Consider the following 24,148-nt stretch of genomic DNA (forward strand, 5'->3'; position numbering starts at 1 on the left):
AACCAAAACAAAACAAACAAGCAGGGCAAATCAAAGGTGTAAGTGTGCAATGTCAACTGTGAGTTAATGGGAATGAGTAATGAGTGTGTAAATGTGCAGGTAAGACTGGTTCTCAACTGTGGTCCTCTCGTGGATGTGCTTCTAACTCGGAGTCTCTGCGAAAAGAATCAGTAAGCACACACAGATAGCACAGCTAGAGAACAGCAGAAGAAAAGAAGAGCACGAAACAAACAGAATAGCATTTAGCAAAAAGCAGAATAATAATGGGGTGCTTCCAGTTTCCCTATAAAATGAAGTTTTGTCTTTAACACTGTTTGCAGAATGAGTTTTGTAAAATTTAATTTTAGAAGGATGGTTCTAGACAGGGGTTTTGAAAAGGATTTCAAAGTACCAGGACTGTGATTGTTATTAAAATTCCCTTCGGGGCGAAAGAAAAACAATAACAATGACAGTATTGGTTTCTCAGCTATAGGATTGACAACCATGCACCACTTAAAGCGTTTCTAGACGCGTGCTCTGGGTTTATGGACGCCTAACAGTCTCCTTGTTGACCTGCTCGAGCCTAGGCTGGGTAGGATAACAGGATGAGGAGGGAAGGTAAAGTGAGTGTCATACTATTTTAAAAGAAGTGTTCCGTTTCCCAAATATTTGTTAAATATTTCTCAAACACTCTGCTTTTATGACTTTCACAGGTACAAATCCAAAAACCAGCAGAAGTAGTCAAACCAGAAGAGGACAGCTGAGAGAGAGAGAGAGAGAGAGAGAGAGAGAGAGAGAGAGAGAGAGAGAGAGAAGAAGAAAGAGAGTGAAGTTTTGCTCCCAAAATTTGGAAAAATTACAGGGTTGACAGAGTGGTGGCGCTAGGGAGTCGCTACGCCTAGGGGGTTGGCTTACTGCGCTAGCAGGAGAAGTCAACTGACCCAAGTATTGAGGAGGACCCCAAAAATGTTCCTTAAATAAATGAATTAAATCAAAGACTAAGGGAGTGAAAGTCTGAGACTAAACTTTATTTTAAATGAAATTTTGAATTCAAATTTGGAAGTTGTGAATTAAAATTGTAATGGGTTCAGCATTAAACATTGAGAGCAATTATAATCAAATTAATCAATCAAGTATCATCTGAATTAGGGAAGCCCAAATCCTAATTAATGACTAATGAAATTAAAATTTCAAAGCAATAATGATTAGTTAATGATTAAAATTGCCAGATGTTTGTAAGCAACTACCATTAAATTAATCCACAAATATCCATACCATATGAAAGCTAAACTGAAATTGATTATGAACTTGATTTTCAATTAAAATTGAAATCGAATTAAAGTTTCCAATCAAAAATTCATATTCCCAGATGTCATTCAATAAGAGCAATTACAAATAACATAAAATGTCATTAAAAGTAATTAGGACGATTGCTACTAAAACAAAACAGTGTTTAACTGACAAGAGTAAATTTAGGAGAGAGAACTCTCAAACAAATGATATTAAAAACCAGGTTTATTAAATTTAACATTTGTCACGTTCTCTCAAATGGGAGGAGATGAGAAAAGATAAGATGTGTAAGTTAGACAGAGAGGGAGGTGAAAGCACTAGAGTGAATTAAGGTTCAGTAAGAAAGTCATTCCAACATTGCAACATTGCATTCAGACCACAAAATGCTATGCTAGCCACTAGCCCTTTAGCAATGCTACTAGCTTTACATAGACTGTAATGCAACCGTGCTAGATTTAGCTAGCTCAGCTTGTGCTAAGCTTTGTTTACACACAGTTAAATATGGCGCTGGCAGACTGCGCATGCGCACTTAAAGGTTACCCCGGGAAAGGTTTCTTAGGGCTTCCGGGTTACAGCTGTCACTGTCGTGGTGACCGTGACGCACAACAAAAGAATAGGCTACGCTTGTCCTATACTCTTTGCACACAGATAACGAATATACAAAATCACATTAATCATTGAACTGACGGCGCAGTTCTCAATGACAATGAACCATTCAGCTTCTCATGTTTCCGAGCTGAACAACCCCCACACGTTAGAGTGAGGCACATTAATCCACAGATTTTTCTGCAATTAATAATAGTAACATTACTGAGATCTCGGCGATCTGAATCGTTCGTGTCAGTTTCTGGACACGCAACAACATGCAGGATTTACTGCAACAATACTTGATCAAGAATTTTCAAAATAATCCCATTCAAATCAAACTCAGACACATATAGTGTTTAGAGTATTAATGTCTCCTCTCACGAATGAGCGGATATAGGCGGCACATTAGGTAGCTACTCTCTAATGTGACCATGCAGGGATTTTAGCTTAGTTGAAATAACATTGGAACACGCAATATTATCCACTATAGCTAAGGCCTTAAAGAACAAAGCAAGGAACACGCTCACTCTGTCCTGGTGCGCTCTCAGGCGACTTTCCTTTTGTCTTGGCAGACAATCTTAGATTCATTTACTGCAGTTTTAACAGCAACAACAACAACAAAAAAAAACGTACAGACAAACAACTCGAGTTCAGATTTCATTCATCCACAGCGCCTTATGTGCAATCATTGTTATGACAATCAAAAAGCTCGTTTCTGTTTCTAATCTATCTTCCGGATCAAGAAAAGATACAATCACACAAGTTACTTGTTTTGTGTACAAATTAGATTAAACTGCCCGAATTTTTCTCCACCATTATGTAAGGACTTAGCCTATTTATTAGCTCAATTTAATTGTTACAGGGAATAAGAATTGAATCAACTGTAAATGATTCACTGTAAATGATTCAGAATTAATATTTAACACTTCATCAATTATTCGTCCAGCGAAAATTGAGGTTAGAGTATTTTACCAATTCTGGATAAAATATTATTCTGCGGCCAACAGTAACAATATTTTATTATGATTATTGTTATTATTGTAATTATTATATTATAAGCAAGAGGTAACTTTTAGGATCTTTTAAGTTTAAGGCAGTAATTTGATACACAGCACAAGAAACTCGTATATGTGAAAAATCAAAACAAGATTTATTGACTACTTCTAATGATTACAGAAAACTAAGGCTAAACACACACACACACACATACATACATGTACACACATTCGCGGAGTTGATGAGTTATGAAAAGTCCCAAGTTCAGTGCTAACTTAACTCATAACCTGAGGAAAATCACAAAAGCAGAGCTTTGGCTTGATTCTTTAGGTTTAAAGGAGTTTCACCAGTTCCCAGCAAGAGAGAGAGAAGTTTGCTTGTACCTGCGTTTGCTGTGACAGCTGAGGTAATCGGGTTGTTCCGTGACTCGTGTACAGCGGAATCCCGTTCTGGATTGGCTGTCTTTCAGGTGACGTCTTCTCGGGAAAGCCCTGTGGGTTGCGCGGAAGCTTTGAAGGATGCTGCTGGCTGAGCGTCTGGCTTGAGCGGCTCTCTTCTTGGGAGACTTTGGTCAGATATTTCACGAAGTGTTTTGGAGTCTGGATGTGACGGCTGTTGCGGCTCGTGGATGAAGATAGTCAGCGACTGTCAGATGGAAATCAGCCACGGCAGTTAGATGGGTTCTTCAACCCTTCTTCAGCGTATCGATTCTTTGACGTATCTTTTACATATCTTTTGACAACTGGCTATTGGGAAAGCATAGTTTTAAAGGAGCAATTTGGGTCCATCCTTCAGATGCGATCCTCCAATGAGACGTTGCTACGGAGATTAGACACGCCTCGTCTATTGTCCATTGATCACACCGCGTGATATCTGCAGAACATTCTCCTGTTTGATTAACAACTTTATAAAGTTTCTTAATATTTTCCTGATACTGAATTTCAATGTTTCATTCACACAGAATTACAGAGAATTATAAACTCTGTATTTAGAGCTCAAACATGACACACTTCTTCCACACACATATTACGAGACTGACCTAATTAAAACAATGATTACAATAATGCATTTGAAGAAAACCCACATATTGAATACATTGAATAGACATGTTAGTAATTACATCATGGCATGTATTATTCTGTATATAGTTTAAAATGATTTCTTAATGATGGTCCATTCGAAGTTCATTGCACAGTTTTCAAGCATAGTTTAAACTTTGACCGGAGTCACGAGTGACCGGGTCAGGATGGATTGCTCAATACAAGGGAGGTATTGATAGGACAGATTCGTCTTCAAATCCGTTGATGGGTGTTTTCCTGTTCCGTCCGCTAATACAAGAGGGTTTTGTGAGAGAATCAATAGATTTAATGTGATCAGATCCACGTGATGGGTTCTGATTAGTTTATTGCTGATGAGCTAATAAGTCCTTTAGACAGAGTCCTTTGTTAAAAGAAGTCACGTCATCACTTCAGGAAATGGATCTTTTGGACCACATGAAGCTTTGTTCAATCATGCCTCTGGCTGATGAAGCCATTTGTAAGTTCTGTCGAGCGGTGCCCTACACTAGAGTGTTAGCTTATAGTCCTCAATCACATGATACCCTACTAGATCAACCTATTGGGCCGACTGCCTCCACTCCTAGTGATGCAAATGATAACATTGCACAGCAGTTACGTGAACTTATTGGTGAATTAGGCAGTCAGATAGGTGATTCCATCGTCACCCGGCTATTAACTAGTCAAAGCCCAGTCACCCCCTCCAGTTCAGTCCCATTCAGTGCTGTTGCACCAGAACCCTCTAACGCAGGCCGAAATCTAACTAATGTCAGCCTGATAGTCAAGCCAGATGTCAAAGAGCCTCCAATGTTTAGAGGAGATGGAACAGACAAATACGCAGTTCAAGAATGGATTGAGTTGATGGAATTGTATCTCCACAAAGCGGATTGCTCTGACACAGATCAGGTAGATGAGATACTGAGCCACCTGCTAGGCAGGGCCAAGAGTATTGTCAAGGTCAGACTCAAAAGCAGCCCTAACGAAGCCATCTCCCCTGAGACCATCTACGATGTGTTGAGACGTTACTTCAGTGAAAGTCCTGTATCATGTCAACCACTTGCTGACTTTTACGCGACACGACCCAAAGTAAATGAGTGCCCTGTTGATTACTGGGTTCGATTAAATGCAGCTGCTGAATTAGCAGATAGCCATTTGCAGAAACAAGGAGAAAAGATGAAAAACATGAGTTCTGAAATTGCGATGATGTTCATCAGAAACTGTTCAGAACCAAACCTCTCTAGTATGTTTAGGTGTAAACCTATCAGTAAATGGTCAGTCACTGAAATTCAGGAGGCCATTGACGAACACCAAAGGGAAGTCCAGTCTAAAAAACTGTCCGCTGTCACGCATGATGTTAACACCGTCCAAGTCGCTGCAGCTAAAGTATCAACCTACCCCCACGCTGTCACCAAGGGAGATGATATGAAGGCGGATGCTCCTGTTTATGTCCCTGATAGTCCTTTGAAGGCTGCTGAACCTGCAACTTCAGAAGCTGCCACTTTGGAGCGTGTCTTAAGTATGCTGGAAAAGGTACTGGAGCGTACAAGTCAGAATGCTCCCATCTCACAGCCGAGAACAACTCAGTGGCGCAGCTTTCCCCCGTGCAGAGTCTGCGGTGATAGGAATCATTCCACACGTTCACATTGTATGAGAGAAAGGAGATGTTTGTTGTGCTTGGAGATTGGGCATCAGCAGAAACAATGCCACAAAGTCGTCAGCCCTGCTAGTCCATCTGCTTCTGACCTGCACGCTCAGGGAAACTAATACACTCACGTATGGGAGGGGATTATGTGGAGTGCAAAATGTCAAACCCTCAATGTGGATGATGATTTATATGTTTATGATGAATGTTGCAAGTCTGTCTCCAGTAACAGTGTCGTCCTATTCCAGAATGTCACAAAGTTGGAAAAGGCAGATAGTCTGTTCTATACTTCAGTTCTGTTGAATGACAAACTCACAGTCCAAGCTCTACTGGATAGCGGATCTATGGCATGTACGATCAATGAAGAAACAGAGCGTGAACTTTTGAACATGGGAATGTCTGCACAAGTAGATCAGCCACATATGGACGTTCTTCTCATTGGCTGTGGTGGTGTTAAAGTCAGACCAAAAGGAGTCTATCAGCTGAAGATGGACGTGTATGGCAAGTTAGTGAGTGTGCCTACACTAGTCGTCCCGGGACAGAGAGATCAATTGATTCTGGGAACTAATGTCATTAAGTTCATACTTACTCAGCTCAAACAAACCTCTGGCTATTGGAATGTCATGAATCGTCCTGAAACATCTGGAGAACCTGAAATTGAGCAGTTCCTGAACATGTTGTCGGGCATTAACAGGTGGAAGGGTGGTGAAATCCCTGATATTGTGGGCACTGCAAAACTAGCCCAGGCCATTACTCTGTTGCCCAAACAAGAACACCTCGTGTGGGGTAAACTTCCATCAAACACCCCTATTTCTATGGGAAGTACTGTTGTGATTGAGCCACCTAAGGCGCAGACCCACAAGAAAGGCATCATGGTGGGAAGAGTCATTGCCTCTATGTCTGGTGATGGTTGGGTCCCAGTCAGGATCATGAATCCCTTTGATAAGGCTATTACACTGAGAAGGAACTCAAAAATAGCTGACGTCTTCCCTGTTGTGGCTGTTGAAGACCTCAATGTGCACCTTGATCGCAAGAATGATAAGATGCTGAGTGTGCAGAACCAGGGCATCAATGGAGGCATAGATGGAGATTGCCCTGCTTTCGAGCTCCGTGAAAGCCTTCAGAAACTTGGTCTTGGCGATTTAGACATTGAGTCGTGTGAAGTATCCCACTATTGGAAGAGTCAGCTAGTACAGCTTATTAGGAGGCATGAGGACGTATTTTCCAAGCACAAACTAGATTGTGGAGAAGCCAAGGAGTTTGTCCACCGTATTCGTTTGTCAGACGATTGTCCATTCAGGCTTCCATACCGCCGTGTTCCACCAGCGCAGTACCAGAAGCTAAGGAGTGTTCTTTCTGAGATGGAGGAACAGGAAATCATACGCAAGTCTAATAGTGAGTGGGCTTCGCCTCTTGTGTTGGTATGGAAGAAAAATGGAGACCTCAGAGTGTGTGTTGACTACCGTTGGCTGAATGCTCGGACTGTTAAGGATGCCCACCCCTTGCCTCACCAGGCGGACTGTTTGGCAGCTTTGGGAGGGAATGTGATCTTTAGTGCGATGGACTTAACCTCTGGTTTTTATAACATTGTAATGTCTGAAGAGGACAAGAAGTTCACTGCCTTCACGACTCCAATGGGCCTATATGAATTCAACCGTCTGCCTCAAGGGCTCTGTAACAGTCCAGCCAGCTTTATGCGACTCATGATCAACATCTTCGGTGATCAGAACTTTCTCACTCTCTTATGCTATCTTGATGATCTTCTTGTGTACGCTCCAAATGAAGAAGCGGCCATTGAGCGGCTTGAGCTGGTGTTTTCTAGGCTCAGTGCGCATGGACTGAAGTTGGCGCCAAAGAAGTGCCATTTTCTTCGAAGAAGTGTGAAATTTCTAGGGCATGTCATTGACGGCACTGGAGTGGCAACAGATCCAGACAAGGTTAGCGCCATCTCTGCCATATCTGTATCTGATCTGATGATGCCGGATGGAGTGACTCCTTCACAGAAGAAGATAAAGTCCTTTTTGGGTATGGTGTTATATTATCAAAACTTCATTCAGAACTGCTCCAGTATCGCAAAGCCACTGTTTGCTTTGACTGCTGCACCCAGAGGGAAGAAGACCCCTGTGAGAGGCATTGCATCATTCAAAAGACTGAACCCCGATGATTGGAAGCAAGAGCACAGTGTGGCATTCGAAAAGCTAAAGACAGCCCTGTTAGAATCTGTTGTGCTGGCTCACCCCGATTTCAGCCGACCATTCATTCTATGTACTGATGCGTCTATGGATGGGTTAGGAGCTGTACTGTCACAGGTCCCGGAAGGAGAGATTAAGGCACGTCCCATCGCCTTCGCCAGTAAAGCTCTAACTCGTGCACAAGCCAAATACCCTGCTCATCGTCTAGAGTTTTTGGCTCTGAAGTGGTCCGTCTGTGACAAGTTTAGTCACTGGTTGAAGGGGCACGACTTTACTGTCTGGACGGACAACAATCCTTTAACATACATTATGACGAAGCCAAAGCTTGATGCATGCGAGCAGAGGTGGGTGTCCAAGCTGGCCCCTTATAGCTTTAGCATCCAATACATACCCGGCAGTAGAAATGTAGTCGCAGACGCCTTGAGTAGGCAGCCCTTCATCCGTGGGTGTGTCAGTCAGAGGCTGATGTCTGAGCCATACAGTGTGCTGTTGGAAGAAGCAGAGCAAGTCCGAGAGAACTCCATACAAGATGTTTTCAGGTTGAGTGCAAACACCTGTAATGTTAAACATTACCCCTGTGCAGATTCAGAATCATGTTCACTCACCAGTGTTGAAGTGTCGGCAGTCCTTTGATGTTCACACAGAGTGGGAAGTAGGCGCGAGGGATAGAGCGGTCCAGTGGCTCACTCAGGATACCCACCAGTTGTTGTCTCCAGGTCCTAGTCCCCTGCCGGTTTTCTCATTGAGGGATTTACAGGAAAAGCAGCAGGACGATGCAACCCTGTCAAGAGTCTTGTTCTATGTAAGAAGAGGAAGAAAACCATCTAGACGTGAGAGAACTGGAGAAACTCACAAGGTAATTAAAACACTTAAACAGTGGGAGAAGTTCAAAATGCTTGACGGCATACTATACCGAGTGTGCAAGGATGTCCTGATGCGAAAAAAGAGATTGCAATATGTTGTTCCAAGTTCGCTGGTGAAGCAGGTTCTTCAAGGCATTCATGATGAGGCTGGGCATCAAGGCCAGGGTAGGACTTTATCCCTTGTGAGACAGAGATTTTTCTGGGTCAGTTTGGAAAAGGATGTGCGTGAGCATGTTAAATGTTGCAAGCGCTGTGTAGTGAGTAAAACTCCCGAACCTGAAGGAAGAGCTCCTCTTGAAAGCATCAAAACATCTAGCCCCCTGGAATTGGTCTGCATAGATTTTTGGTCCGCGGAGAATTCCAGTGGTCGCAGTGTGGATGTCCTGGTCATAACAGACCACTTTACTAAGATGGCCCACGCTTTCCCTTGTAAAGACCAGTCAGCGAAACAAGTTGCAAGGCTGTTGTGGGATAGGTACTTCTGCGTATATGGCTTCCCAGAAAGGATCCATTCGGATCAAGGTGCCAATTTCGAGAGCCAGCTGATCCATGACCTGCTGGAAGTTGCTGGAGTGAGAAAGTCAAGGACAACAGCGTACCACCCAATGGGCAATGGTCATGTTGAACGATTCAACAGAACACTGGGTGGTATGATAAGGGCATTGCCACCTAGAGCCAAGCAGAAATGGCCACAGATGTTGCAGTCGTTGACCTTTGCTTATAATTGTACAGCCCATGAGTCGACTGGGTTTGCGCCCTTTTATTTGATGTTCGGCAGGGTTCCGAAACTTCCAGTGGATGTAATGTTCAGCAGTGTGGAGAGGGACGATGCCCTCATTGACTATGATGCATACGTGAGGAGATTGAGGGATGATTTGAAAGAGGCTTTGGCCCTTGCTCAGAAAAATGCTGAGGCCAGTCAGCGACGCCAGGCAGACCTATACAACAAGAGGACCAAAGGTTGCAGTATTGAAGTTGGGGATCAAGTCTTACTTGCTAACAAAGGCGAACGTGGTCGCAAGAAATTGGCGGATAAGTGGGAAGCCACCCCATACACAGTTGTTGCCTTGAATCCTCAATGTCACACCTACCGTATACGCAACACCCACACTGGTCAAGAAAAGACTGTTCATAGGAACTTGCTCCTTCAGGTTAACTTTCTGCCAATTGAGGCTGAGGAAGATGAACCCTCATTCAGTGACGGCAGTGAACCAGCTGATGACTGTAGCGGAGTAGCTTTGAGTGATGCTGTAATGCCCATGTCTGAAAGCAGCAATGCAGATCGAACTGCCAGCTGGGTAGCAGGGACTGTAGCTCCAGATGATAACCTGAGCAGTATATCCTCTAAGACAAAGAGCGTCCCCCCATTAACAGTTGATCCTGAGTCTGCGCAATCTGTGTTTCCAGCAACGCAGGAGGAACACTTGGAATGTGACAGCATTTCCAATTCAAGTAAAGGAGGATTGACTTGTGATACAGTATCTGCATCTGTGGGAGGTTCAATTGATGTTCAGACCTCTTATCCTGTGGATTCACTCCCTAATCATGTGGTGACCCAAGTCAGAACCAGATTTGGCAGGCTTGTGAAACCTATGAACAGGTTGATTCAGAACATGACCCAAAACATGAAGACAAGCAGTTCAGTCAATGGGGTTACCAGGTCTTTATTGACATAAGATGATGAAACTGTTACATAGATTATATTAGTGTTTCTTTTGAGGTTACTTAATTTACATCAAGTTGAGAAGACCAACATTCAGAAAACCTTCAGCTTCATTTAAAAGTAGCTGTCACATTGAAATCATAGTAGTGGTGTTTGGGGCACCCTATTCACAAGTGTTCTCTTAGTAGGCCTGATCACCCTGCTTGGGTCACTTTCCCTGTAGGTTGGGAAGCATATGTTGCTGTGTTGAGTGTATTGAATGTCAGTTGAGTTTTTATTCTGTGTGTGGCTTCTTGATCAGCTATTTATCCGTATTGAACAAGTTTTGTGAAGTTCAGCGGGGAGAATGTAGCTGGTTCAAATATTACATTATATATATATATATATATACATAAAGAATAATGTTAATGAACTTCATCAAAACTTGTTATTTTCTTATATTCTCATGTTTGTGTTCAGAGTTATAATGAGGCATAACATGCATAATTAATTCGAGTAGGAACCGTTAATGCAGAATATTTTATGGGGCACATAATGGTGACGCACACAATACCTCGTGCGATGTGTGAACAGCGCCATCTTTAGAAGCACATTTGCTATTGACGAGGTTCGGTTGTGCTTTCTCTCGCTCTTCAAACAAGAGTGCTGGTAAGGAGATTTCTCTAAGTGTAAACAATATCATCGATTAATTTCATGAGATAAATAATGTTTAAGTGTAATGTAAGACGGTGATTTCATGAAATGTAACGCATTGAATTGTATTTTGAACATTTTACTGAGATTGGTTTTGCTTACTAGCTTTTTCCATGCTGTATGGATCACTGAAGGGGAGAGACGTGTATCCCAAAAAACATTAATTGTGCTCTGTGTATTTCTGCAGGTATGTTCGTTGTTTATTGTATTATATGTTGAGAAATGTTTGAAATGTGTTTACTATCGAGTTTATACGAGTTTGATAGATACAAAAAAAAGAGTGAGGTCTGTATGCAAACGTGATGTTATCAAATTTAATATTTTCAATTTAAATTGTGCAAAATCTGTAACTTTTCACATTTCCCCCATTTAATTAATTTACTGATGCGAGTACGCGGTGAGGAACTATATTTTCTTTTTTTATATATATTTCATATGCCATATAATGGTGACATGTATTTTGTGACTTACTTTATTTGTTTGTTTTATCTTAATTATCTTGATTTATTTGATTTATACTATTTGTCTTATGTTTTGTAACTGTTAATTGAGTAAATTGCCTTCTTGAGAAGCACATTTGCTATTGACGAGGTCGGTTGTGCTTTCTCTCGCTCTTCAAACAAGAGTGCTGCTTTTTTCCATGTTGTATGGATCACTGAAGGGGAGAGACGTGTATCCCAAAAAACATTAATTGTGCTCTGTGTATTTCTGCAGACCTGCTTCTTCAGAATAAACCTTCCTGAGACCTGCTCCACCTGTATTGTCATCTTTGAGAGCAACAAAACACAACCAGAGTAAAACTGCTACACGTGCGCTGCGTGCTTATGTAAATAGAACTAATCAGTTTCGAATTTCAGAACAGCTTTTCGTCTGTTTTGCGGGCGCTAAGAAGGGCGGACCGCTGTCTAAACAGAGGCTGTCTCACTGGATTGTGGAAGCCGTGCGTCTAGCCTATGATTCCCAGGGACTCGACTGCCCGATAGGAGTGCGTGCCCACTCCACTAGGAGTTTGGCATCCTCATGGGCCTGGGCTAAAGGTATGTCTATTCAAGACATTTGCTTCGCGGCGGGCTGGTCATCTCACAGCACTTTTGCGAAATTTTATAATTTGGATATTCCCTCGTTTGCACCACATGTCCTGTCAGTGCAGGAGGGGAAGGCTGAGCAGCCATTGGACGACTGAATCGCCTGAGGACACGCCCCAGTCTGGCTCGTGTTTCAGCCCATGGTTTCAACTAGGTCGTTTAGGCGAGACGGTACAACATCATGTTAATTCTCTTGCGTGAATACAGTCATTTACTAAGTGAAACAAGCACACATACATAAGTGTCCCCATTCATCCATGCCCGCTTATTCAGGCCGGCAATGTTATCAAGCACCAACATGTTTTGCTGCCTTATTTCACCCCCTATATCACACCAGTTCAGTGCTGTTTGTGTACAGAGAGGCGCTGGTGGCGCCGACGCCGTGCTGGCTCACTGCCAAGGTTGCATCGGAGTGTTTCAACCAGGTCCGTTACCCGACATAAAGGGGAGGGGTGAGCGCGCTGAATTCTCTTGCTACTGCCTCAGCGCGTAGCCTTTTTACATCGGCTGTGTGCGAGTTCACTCGCATAAGTTTTCACTCGGCGGGGTTTTATACGTTCCCCATACATAATGTCGAGAAACCGACTCGATAAGGGAACGTCTCTGGTTACTCAACGTAACCTTAGTTCCCTGAGAGGAGGGAACGAGACATTACGTAGATTGCCATGTGAAAACCTCCCACAACCTCAATAGCTCTCGTTCAGTCGTAAGATTCTGAGGTATTTTGGCACCCGACATTATATAGTGGCTGTGCCAGCCAATCAGGCGAATGCTCGGACGCCATTGGCTATTGCAAAGCAATAGAGTGATTCAATCAGGCTTCAGCATTTCGAGGAAAAGGGTTTTCCCCCATACGTAATGTCTCGTTCCCTCCTCTCAGGGAACTAAGGTTACGTTGAGTAACCAGAGACGTTTCTCAAGAGGAGCTGCACGAGCGCTGATGACGACACACCTGTTTCATGATTGGCCGGATTCACCGCATGACAACGATCACGTGTGTTTCGTGTTTATTGTCACGCCTTCAGCTCCACTAATGCTCAAAAATCTGTTTTTATAACAGTTAAAGCTCTTTTCATGTAGTCGCGATGTTGTATTGTGTCATGTTTATCAAAATAAAACGGATAAAAAACAAAGACTCCACTACATTATTATTTAAATAATATATGCTTATGTTGAACTTTATTCTTGTAAAAACAGACGCTGTAAGCAGTAAAGTTTTGAATGAAAAGGTCTCTGAAACATCAGTGTATTAGTCAAATATTGCATTTATTTCACTTCAGCTGTGATAAAGTATGCAAACCGATGCAAACGCAGAGCGAGCGTCACTACGGGAAGCAGAAAGTGTCCGATTTCACGTCTCCGTTTTCAGCTCCTCCCCGCCTGGACGCGGCTAATCTCGCCGATCGGTTACATCCAGCCGCAGCCGATGTCGAACACACCTAAAGGCAGGCATACACTGTGCGATTTTCGTCCGATTTTGAGCCGAATTCGGACTCGTGCGACTCTTTTTTGAGTCGGGCCGATTTTCAGCTTTGTCGTGTGTCGTTTGTCGTGCAGTATACACGGGGAAACGAGTGGCGATACACCTCTCCCAACTGGCACAGTTGAATATCGCACAGTTGAAGCAGAGCTACGAACCGACTTGCCTAAACTCTGTGTTTTTCCCCTCACTGCGCCTGCGCGAAAAAAGAAATTAAACCAATCTTCAATGCAGCAAGAAAGAAAACGAAAAGAGGGAGATCTTTAAGTTCTGTAGCTATCAAACTAGCTGCAATTTAGCAAACTGTTGCTTACCTCCAGTTCGTGTTGCATGATGGATAAACCCACGTCTTTCAAGCCACCTGGGTGTACATAACCGGTGCCTCTTGTATTAATTTACTTGATCATTAATTTACATGTTTTGCTTTTCACTTTATATTTACTCATGTAGGCTATTTAATATTTAGGCCTACTTAATTTTATTAAATGCGGAAATGTGAACTGTTGTCCATCATTTGGCAATTGGTGATAAAGAAAAATGTCACGTCGCAATATAGGATTTTTTTTTTCCATTTTAAACCAGGAAGGCGAGTCAATGTCTACTTTATATCACAATGTGCAAACTTTGCGCGAGAGTTATGCCGATGAAGACGTCTCAATCCCCTGTCAATTATTCACCAGCCTTTAAAAAAAAAAAAAAAAAGTAAAACCGACGAGCTTTCGCATATTCTCTCAGAGACAACGAGACTACTTCAACCTGATAACGGTAGGCTTTATATCTTAATTTATTTTCTTAATATTTCTCTTGTGGCCCATAAACTGTATGTAGTGGGTGAAAAAATGAGAAGAGAAGTATTTCGTATTAAACAGGTTGTTTTTGAAGTGAAGCTGCTTTTCATTGACTGATTATTGCAGTCTTTGAACACACTGTTAATAATTTTAATTATATACCTTTAATTCATTGTATAAATGTCTTTAAATAATTTTCAGTGAGGAGTAATTATAAGCTAATCAAATCTTTTATTATCCTCGCAGTGCGTCAGTTAGCCTATGCGGTGATGCGCTATAAAATATTGCGGGCCAAATTAATTGTAATATCAATTTAATATTAAATAGGCCTACCCTATACTACTACTACTACTAATAATAATAATAATAATAATAATAATAATAATAATAGGCTAATTATTATTATTATTATTATTATTTAATATATGAATTGGAAATGCTAAATCCTCTTGATATCCATAGCTGATGCTTTTGATATCTCTGGAAACATATTGTCAATCGGCGCATCCCAGTACGTGGGTTTATCGTGCATATTTCAAACGCATAGTGTGAGCAGTCGAGTCACGCCTCGACCATCGGACCGCATAGTGTGAGCTAGAGGTCTTCACGGGTCCAAAAATTCATACCCGAACCCTAAGAGACCCGTAAATGTGCTACACGGAACCGACCCGGCCCGACTATTATTTTGAAAGTTGGACCCGAACCCGTGCAGAACCGAGAAATGCCATAAATGTACTACCCGGACCCATCTAAGCTGGACCCGAACCCGACAGGACCCGTCTGGACCCGATTGGCACATAGGTCTATTCCACAGCAAATTGCTATTAATAAGTCAATAAACAAGTTGCGAAAATAAAACGTGTTGTCTTACCTAATATTAGTAGGCTATAGCTTTCTCCCTTGTACCTGACTGTGATGCACTTGCCAAGAAAGTTAATCCGTTATTCCTCTCTTGCCAATTGAAATGCTTAATCCACTCATTATTCCAGCTTTAAAAGTTCACTTGCTGTCACAATGACAAATGCGACTTTGCAGTTTTGCATTATTTCTCGAGACTCGAGTCAACTCCCATAATAAAATTACTTTGACTGTTTGCCCTTTTGAACTATAATAACGATTGCTTGTTCAGTGACATGGCCGCTGACGTTAGCATTACTTATTTGCGGTAATTTCTGTGCTTTCTGAGCCGAGTCTGACCAAAACTTTAGATATAACAAGACGGCATAACGTTATTATAAAAACAGGAGAAAGAAAGTGCGCTCGCATGAGACATGCGCGTTAGTTGGAGCAACCTGAAACATAAGCTTTAAGCGTCACAGAAAACATTCGTGTGATAGTTCATATTTTGTTAATGATTTGAAATAGGCTATGCTATTTAAATGCGAATGTGCAAGAATACAAGCAGTTCTTGAGATTTGAAGTTTGTTTGCATTACTGTTGCACACGATAGGAATAATAAAACTAGATGATCACCGTTCGTTTGCATTAACTCTGCCCGCTCTGCTCCTGATGGCTGGGGTCACTCGTGTTTTTTCACCTTATTTCCCGGCTCATACTTTGCAAGTTACAAAACACGCACAGCGCTGACTGACTCTGAACACGGCCGTGTGATCTCCGAATCAGATCGGCTCGGGTATACACACAATGTTAATCAGACCCGGGAACCGAAGTAATAGATTAGGACCCGACCCGGACCCGGCTGACCATTTAAAATATGGTCCCGAACCCGTACGGTCCCGGGTCGGGTACCGGGTCGGGTACCGGGTCCTCGGGTCTCGGGTCTTCTTTGTAGACCTCTAGTGTGAGCACATAAATCGTGCATTTTGGTTTTTCATCGCACGTGATCTACTCGTACAGTGTGAGTTGGTAACCTTGCTGAAATCGCACAGATATCGCACAGTGGGTGCTTCTCAATATCCCTCCTCGTCTCCTCGCTCCTCTGTCCTCCATCCTATGACCCGGAAAACAATCGAGCTCAGCCATCTTGAGGGACATCTCAATTCTCTAATTGCACCGTGAGGAGGCGAGGAACGAGGAGTGAGGAGGCTTCCTGAGGAGTTATGAGCGAGGATACACAGGTGCATCCTTTGCGGAAGTCTTTCTCATTGAGAAACGTGACGCACGCATAAATTCTCCTCCCCCTTCTTATCTGTCACAATAATTTAAATGTATGCTTTACTTTTACAGATTAAATAAACTTTATATCTCATATATTTCAACTAGGCATCTTGCTTTATTAATATTTATTATATTTTTTTTAAATAACCAACATGTGGGTAGATCTCTCGAGCGCAGCTGATGACGCTTTGAAGTGACGCTAAAGGGAGCGAGGATTTATCATTTCACTTGATTCAATTCCTCCGTCCTCTCGTCTTTTCCTTGCGTCCTTCCCTCGCATCCTGGAGGGGTGGAGCTAAGGCGCGAGGAAAGGAAGCAAGGAAAGGAAACGAGGATGCACAAATAAGAATTGAGAAGCACCCAGTGTATGCTCGCCTTAAAGACTTCCGCAAAGGATGCACCTGTGTATCCTCGCTCATGACTCCTCAGGAAGCCTCCTCACTCCTCGATCCTCACCTCCTCGCGGTTCAATTAGAGAATTGAGATGTCCTTCAAGATGGCTGAGCTCGATCGTTTTCCGGGTCATAGGATGGAGGACGGAGGAGCGAGGAGACGAGGAGGGATATTGAGAAGCACCCAGGGTCACGGAACCACAGCTGCCGCTGCTATAAACATCAACTGTAAGTTTAAATACATTTAACACACTTTATACATGGCATATTGTATTTCTGTGCACTTAACTACAGTAACAGAAGAGCTTCGCCGTGACACTTTTGTTTGTTTGTTCCAGTAGAGCGACGGGCATGCGTTCATCTGACAGTATTTGAGTGAGAGATCACAGTGTGAAATTAGTTTATTATTCACATGGAATTGACAGTTTTCAGCAAGTCTCTTCTCACCTGTCATGTTGTGGAGAAAGTCATATTTCCTGCCCCAAATCCACTGAGCCATGCATGCAGAAATGCTCGAGCAAAGATCTGTACAATGAAATAAAAAAGTTTCTTCAGTTGTTTTAGGTTTCTTAAATGGTTCTTAGGTCAGTCTTTGCCCGTATATGGTTCTTTACTTGACTATAAGGTTTTTTTGGTGATTCAAAAAGTTCCTGATGTTTCATTACATTCTGCAGATCCATGTTTTGTTTTTGTTTCAACTTTAAAGAACTAGAAAATAAGTTCTTGTAAATTCAATAGATTAGTCTATGGCAACGGTTTTCAAAACAGGGATAGCACAAAGTCTGAGAATGTTGGTGCATTCATGTCATGCCAGAAAAAAGAAAAGTATTTTAAAAATATCAAAAAAGCATATCTTGTATTTATATATTTTCATATTTCACACATCAACCCTGTTGACGACTCCTCATGGAAAATGAACCATGACCTGGTCATTTTTATTTAATTATTCAGACTCACCTTTACTGATGAACATGTAAATAATTATATGGCAAGGAAAATAAAAAAATAAAAATAAAAAAATGTTTCACTGTAATTTGTTTGGTAGTTCTCAAAATAAATTATACCTCTCTAGGGTCCTAGTATGAGAAAGTTTGGGCATTGGGAATTAAATAAAAAATGTTTTACCTTTCTCCATTTCCTCCCGTCTTGAAGGGCTAAAGAAATCTGAAGAAAAAAACAGAGTTCATATGAAAATGATTTGACTCAGTTTTAGGCAGAACTGATTCTTCAGAATAAATGCAGCTCCACCTGTTATCATTGGCCAGAAGATTTTCTCAACCTCCTTTCTCTTAGCTAAAGCGCTGCTGCACAGAGCTGCAGAAAACACAATATGCAAATAAACGCAATAAACAAACAGGAAGTTTAAAAGAAATGGAACAAAAGACAATCATTTTTTTTTAAATAAAATATGTATATATAACAGTTATTTGTAATCAGATCTTTAAGGTAGATTAAGACATCACATTTCAACAAATTTATTGAATAATTTTGCTTGACTTTTCCTATGAACATTTATGAAATTTATTCCATCTGAAGAAATTTGAGGTTAAAGGATCAATTTTTATTTATTTATTTATTTATTTAGATTTTTAGTTTTTGGCATTGGACAGGCCTATTGCTGATCTGTTAATTGATCTAATGTTGGACATAAAGGTCTTTATGTCAGACATAATGCATTTAAGCCCCGTTCACCTCATTTCTCAAGTGCAGGCAAGACAGGACTGAGCATTTCTAGAGCAATTTCATGGTTCTTTATGATTTGTTTGTAACCACATGCATGCATATAGTAAAATGATGCACGGAACAGAAACTGTTGGCAGTCTTTAGTGAGTCTGATTCATATATTGATAGTTCTGGTTAAGGTAACACTTAACAATACGGGTGCACTCTTAATAATGTGATTTAATGTATCATCAATGCATGCATATTAGTGCACCCAGCCTACTCGTAAGTGTAATTATATAATTATATTATAATTATATGTTAATTATATGATGCAATGACATTACTGCAGATGCTATTGTCATATTTCTAGTTGTCAATCTTTCTAAAAACTGTTAAAAATGTGCATTTGCATTCATTAATATTCACTTGTTGTGTATGCTAATGTTATAATCATAAAATAACATTAGGATGTTTTAAGTAATTAAATGTGACATTTAAAAATGTTTGATAGTGTCTAAATTATCATTCAAATGCAACACCTAAACAAAAGTATGAAAATATGATGGGCAAAACTCTGAGCAACTAGACTAGAGCTATATACATGCATAGCCTAATTATTAAAGAGCCATACAGGCATCTAGTGGTTAAACCATGGCATTACATATGAATATAATTCTCTCTGGCTACCAGATGCATCTATAATTTGCCCTTTATAATTTGCTCTTTCTGAATTGGAATTTAAAAACCTTTTCATCTGGGAGCCCCATCTCACCAATAGGACACCACCTTGCCGTAATTTTCCTATTTAGGACTCTTGTTTATTTTATGTTTAACCCTTTAAGACCTGAAGGCATTTTTAGAAGGTTTTTTCTGAGTAAAGACTCATAACTCCAAAACTATAGCAAGGAGAGTCGAAAGGTAGGTACCATTTGATAGAAAACTTTTTAAAAGTTTAGAAAATATATGTATAATACATTACATTTGGAAATTCTCATGCTGAGAAACTGCTGATAAAAGACAAAATATAAATATATTTTTTATTATTAATTTTTCATCTTTTTTATTTGACATGGAATAACTCAGGAAGGAAATAAGATCGGAAAAATCTTTTTTGGCGATACTCTTCTACATGTGAGCTACATCTGGTTCAAATTTTGTGGTGATAGCATAAAGTACAGTTGAATAAAGTATTCATTTTGTCGCAACTAGATGGCGCCCCAGGGCGGTACACTCAGGTTTAGAGGCACTTCTCAGCACTCGTTAGGAGTTTATCAAAATGGTTAGATCAGGGGTAGGCAAGTTTGCTCCTAGAGAGCCACTGTCCTGTAGAGTTTAGCTCCAACCCTGAAAAAAACCCTCACCTTCCTATAGCCTTAATCCTGAAGAGCTTGATTAGCTTGTTCAGGTGTGTTTACTTAAGGTTGGAGATAAACACTGCAGGACAGCGGCTCTTTAGGACCGGACTTGCCTACCCCTGGTCTAAGGAAATATACATTTTAAACCTCTTTTTACTGTGCCATTGTTTAAGAACCCTCCACTTCTTTTCTGGATGAGACCGCCCCCAATTGTAAAGCAAAACGTGATTGGTTGTAGCTAGAGTGTGCTGCGATTGGTCAGCGCAACGTGGCCGTTATCTGATTGGCTTGAGTAGTCGGTGGGTGGAGTCAACCTATTTGTGGATTTGTCTGCAGTCATGACGCTAGAATTGTTTCAGAATCCACAAATGCACAGGTGGTGATTCACAAATGAATGCAGGCACAAATGAGTGCTTGTGACATAAAAACATATTTGTGAATATGTTTTTTATTGGCAAATCTCATTTTATTTATTTGTGATTTCAATTAATTTTTGTGGAACGCCCAACATTTGTGAATCTCATTCTAATCATTTGTGGATAAGATTATTTTTTGTGAATATCTTTACATTTATTTTATGAATCAATCTATTTATTTAGAATTTTGCTTGCACAGGTCTGTCTCCCACATCTGCTTTTCTTTTCAGAAAACGATCCATATTACAGTAATGTAATGTTACTGCATCTGAACGAACAAATGGTCAATCTGACGTTGTGATGTGATTGGTGTAGCAATATTTACATAAATTATTTTTTAGATAATGCATCTTGACTTTAATTGAGTGTTTTTGATCATTTAAATTAAATTAATAAGAACAATTAGATAATTATAAAATAACAAGATTTGTTAATTAAAAAAATAAAAATTAATTTGGGGGTAGTCTACCACTGCCTACAGGGCCCACCAGATGGCGCTCCAATGCCCACCGGTTGAGAATCACTGTGCTGAATGATTAAATGTGAATGTATTCAGTGCAGTCAGTATCAGTCCATTTCAAATGTGTCTAAAATCCTAGAAAAATAAAATAATAATGACTAGAGCTCTGGACTGACCAATCAGCATCCAGGAACACAACTATCAGTTTTGTAATAATGAGCATTTGCGGTGTTTGCTATATATCAAATGACCAGGACAAAACCTTATTTATCAAGAGCCCTTTATTAATTCATTGGAACAGAAACAGGAAAGAGTGCAATATTTGTTAAATACATAGGCTATATTTTTTATCTGCAATTACTGTTATCATATATGCAATCCAGTCTGATATTGCTGATTTGATTATTAATGATCAGATATTTATTGCTTAATGAAGGTCAGTCATGAAGAAACAGATTGAAACATGCAGAAACATATTTATCATTAAACAGAAATGAAGCACAAACTTTATCAATCTCTGATGCTCTTATAATGGCACACAAATCACATTTTGCAGAAAAGACAATAATGCTGATCAATGTTAAGAGAAGAAATGAAACACCATTTATTGTTAAATCAACTATATGCAGATCAGTTTAGTCTGTATTTAGATACATCACTGTCATGTTTTGTGTAAGCTTTTCTCTGTTTTTGCTCAACGATTGCACAAATCACTTTCTTCAAATTTTCTTTATTGTTTGCAATGTTCTTTCCAGCTACGTCCATAAGATCAGTGATCATCTCAGCACTGTAAGAACCTTGAAAAGTCTTGTATTTGCTCCTCCAGTCCTCAATTTTATCTGATGGAACAATAACATTTAAATTAGAATACAGTTGATGTTTCAGTTTTATTCAGGACATTGTAAGATTTTAACTTGCCTCCACAGTTGACCACATTAAAGAGAGGAATGTGTATCACGGTTGGAACGTTTTGGCCTTTGAACACATAGAAGTCTTTCGGTTTCTCTAAATCCTCACTGGGTATGTTGACCTCAGGGAAAGGGATGTTTTGTTCCCTGCACATCTCAGCAGCTTTCTTCACTGTCTGTAGAAAAAAAAGTATTGCAGCATCACTCAGTTAAAAGTGGAAGTACTGATGTGTCAGCCGAGAAACTGCCACTGAGATAAATGGGAATGCTAAAGGACAGATCTCTCCATATATTAGATTTTCATATATACCATGTAAAGATGGTTAAATGTAAACATATTTAAATGGTTTTCAGCAAGATTCTTCAAAAAAATCTCCTTTTGTGAAGGGTTTGGAACAACACGAGGGTGAGTAAATTATGACTGAATTTCCAGTTATTGGGGAATTATTTCTTTAAAGGAACACCTCACTTTTTTGAAAATAGGCTCATTTTCCAACTCCCCTAGAGTTAAACAGTTGAGTTTTACCATTTTCGAATCCATTCAGCTGATCTCCGGGTCTGGCGGTACCACTTTTAGCATAGCTTAGCTAGTCGTACCATGGGTGCAGCAGGCGCAATGATATTATGCAGCGTCTCTCACAAATGTCTCCATGGTTTGCAACGGCACGCTCCCTGTGCAAGCAGGGGGTCACAGGCTCTGCGTAATATCATTGCGCCTGCTGCACTCATGGCTACGGCAGCAAAGTTCCTTGATTATTACGCCAGAATGAGAGTATAGTTCCTAGCCATATCGGCTTAGAAAATCACAACTTTTTATTTTCATTTTCTTAGTACACAATGTAACTACAGAAAAGTCAAGTTTTAAATTGGAAAAATATTGAAACCTCTTTGGTCATTTTTGAGCGAGATGCTATTGGTCTCATCAGATTCAATGATTATGCCTGGCTATGCTAAAAGTGGTACCGGCCAGACCTGGAGATCGGCTGAATGGATTCGAAAATGGTAAAACTCAACTGTTTAACTCTAGGGGAGTTGGAAAATGAGCCTATTTTCAAAAAAAGTGGCATGTTCCTTTAAAGTGCCCTAGAATTTAAAATTGAATTTACCTCAGCATGGTTAAATAATTAGAGTTCTGTACATGGAAATGACATACAGTGAGTCTCAAACACCATTTTTTTCTCCTCCTTATGTAAATTTGATTTGTGCAAAAGACATCTGAAAAACAGGCAAATCTCAACATAACACCGACTGTTACGCAACAGTCAGGGTCATTAATATGCACACCCCCAATATTTGCATATACAGCCCATGTTCAAGGCATTAGACAAGCCAGTATTAAGTCTGGAGCAGCACAGCCGAATTAACAGACTTTATGCAGGTGAGCAAGCAAGGACAATAGCAAAAATGACAAATGGAGCAATAATAACTGACACGATCCATGATATCATGATATTTTTAGTGATATTTGTAAATTGTCTTTCTAAATGTTTCGTTAGCATGTTGCTAATGTACTGTTAAATGTGGTTAAAGTTACCATCGTTTCTTACTGTATTCACAGAGATCAGAGTCATGTCATTATTTTCATTTTTAAACACTTGCAGTCTGTATAATTCATAATAAACGCATCTTCATTCTTTATAAATCTCTCCAACAGTGTGTAATGTTAGCGTTAGCCCCTGTTAAGCCACATCATATTATCAAACTCATTCAGAATCAGATGTAAAGTTGCGAGCTTGGGAGCATTTAAAGGGGACACGCACAGAATCAGCACATTTTTAATTAAGCTTCACAGAAACTTCACTGAAAGTTCACAGACACATTCTGGGGACACCTTAGACTTATATTACATCTTGTGAAATAGGGTTCTAGGGCACCTTTAAATGAGCTTACAGTATATGAGAGTATGTGTGCATTATTAAATTAGAGAAAATTATATTTAATACCATGAAAGGATCACCATCACTGAAATCCAGGGAAATGATGAGGTCAACTTTTCTATCTTTTCTCAGCACTGAGAAGTAGGGTGAGTTGAGCAACAGTCCAGCATCTATAAAGTCCCTTCGTCTCACTTTCCAGTAGAGCGACGGGCACGGGTTCATCTGACAGTATTTGAGTGAGAGATCACAGTGTGAAATGAGTCACATTGAGTCACGTTTATTATTCATTTACATTGAAGTGCAAGTTATAAGCAAGTCTCTTCTCACCTGTCATGATGTGGAGAAAGTCATATTTCCTGCCCCAAATCCACTGAGCCATGCTTCTAATAATGCTCAAGCAAAGATCTGTACAACAAATACATTCTTCAAAATAAAGTTTCTTCAGTGGTTCTTGAGTTCCCTAATTACTGATGTTTCATTAGGTTCTTCAGATCAGTGTTTTGTTTTTGTCTTAGCTTTAAAGAACTAGTACATAGCTGATTTTCTAAAGAACTAGCAACATCTTCATGTCTGATGATTCCTTTACTGATGAACATTGCAAAGCATAAAGAAAGGAAATATGTGTTAAAATGCCCAAGTGAGT

General features: G+C 40.3%; 1 long non-coding RNA gene across 1 annotated transcript; it reads left to right on the top strand.

Moving 5' to 3' along the window:
- Nucleotides 1-10,877: 10,877 nt before the first annotated feature.
- LOC125246215 lies at nt 10,878-11,767 on the top strand. Its single transcript, XR_007179777.1, has 3 exons — nt 10,878-10,916; nt 11,067-11,148; nt 11,676-11,767. It is a non-coding gene; the product is annotated as an uncharacterized LOC125246215 (long non-coding RNA).
- The last annotated feature ends 12,381 nt before the right edge of the window (nt 11,768-24,148 follow it).

This window comes from Megalobrama amblycephala, linkage group LG14 (assembly GCF_018812025.1).
Source record: "Megalobrama amblycephala isolate DHTTF-2021 linkage group LG14, ASM1881202v1, whole genome shotgun sequence".
NCBI classification, from domain to species: Eukaryota; Metazoa; Chordata; class Actinopteri; order Cypriniformes; family Xenocyprididae; genus Megalobrama; species Megalobrama amblycephala.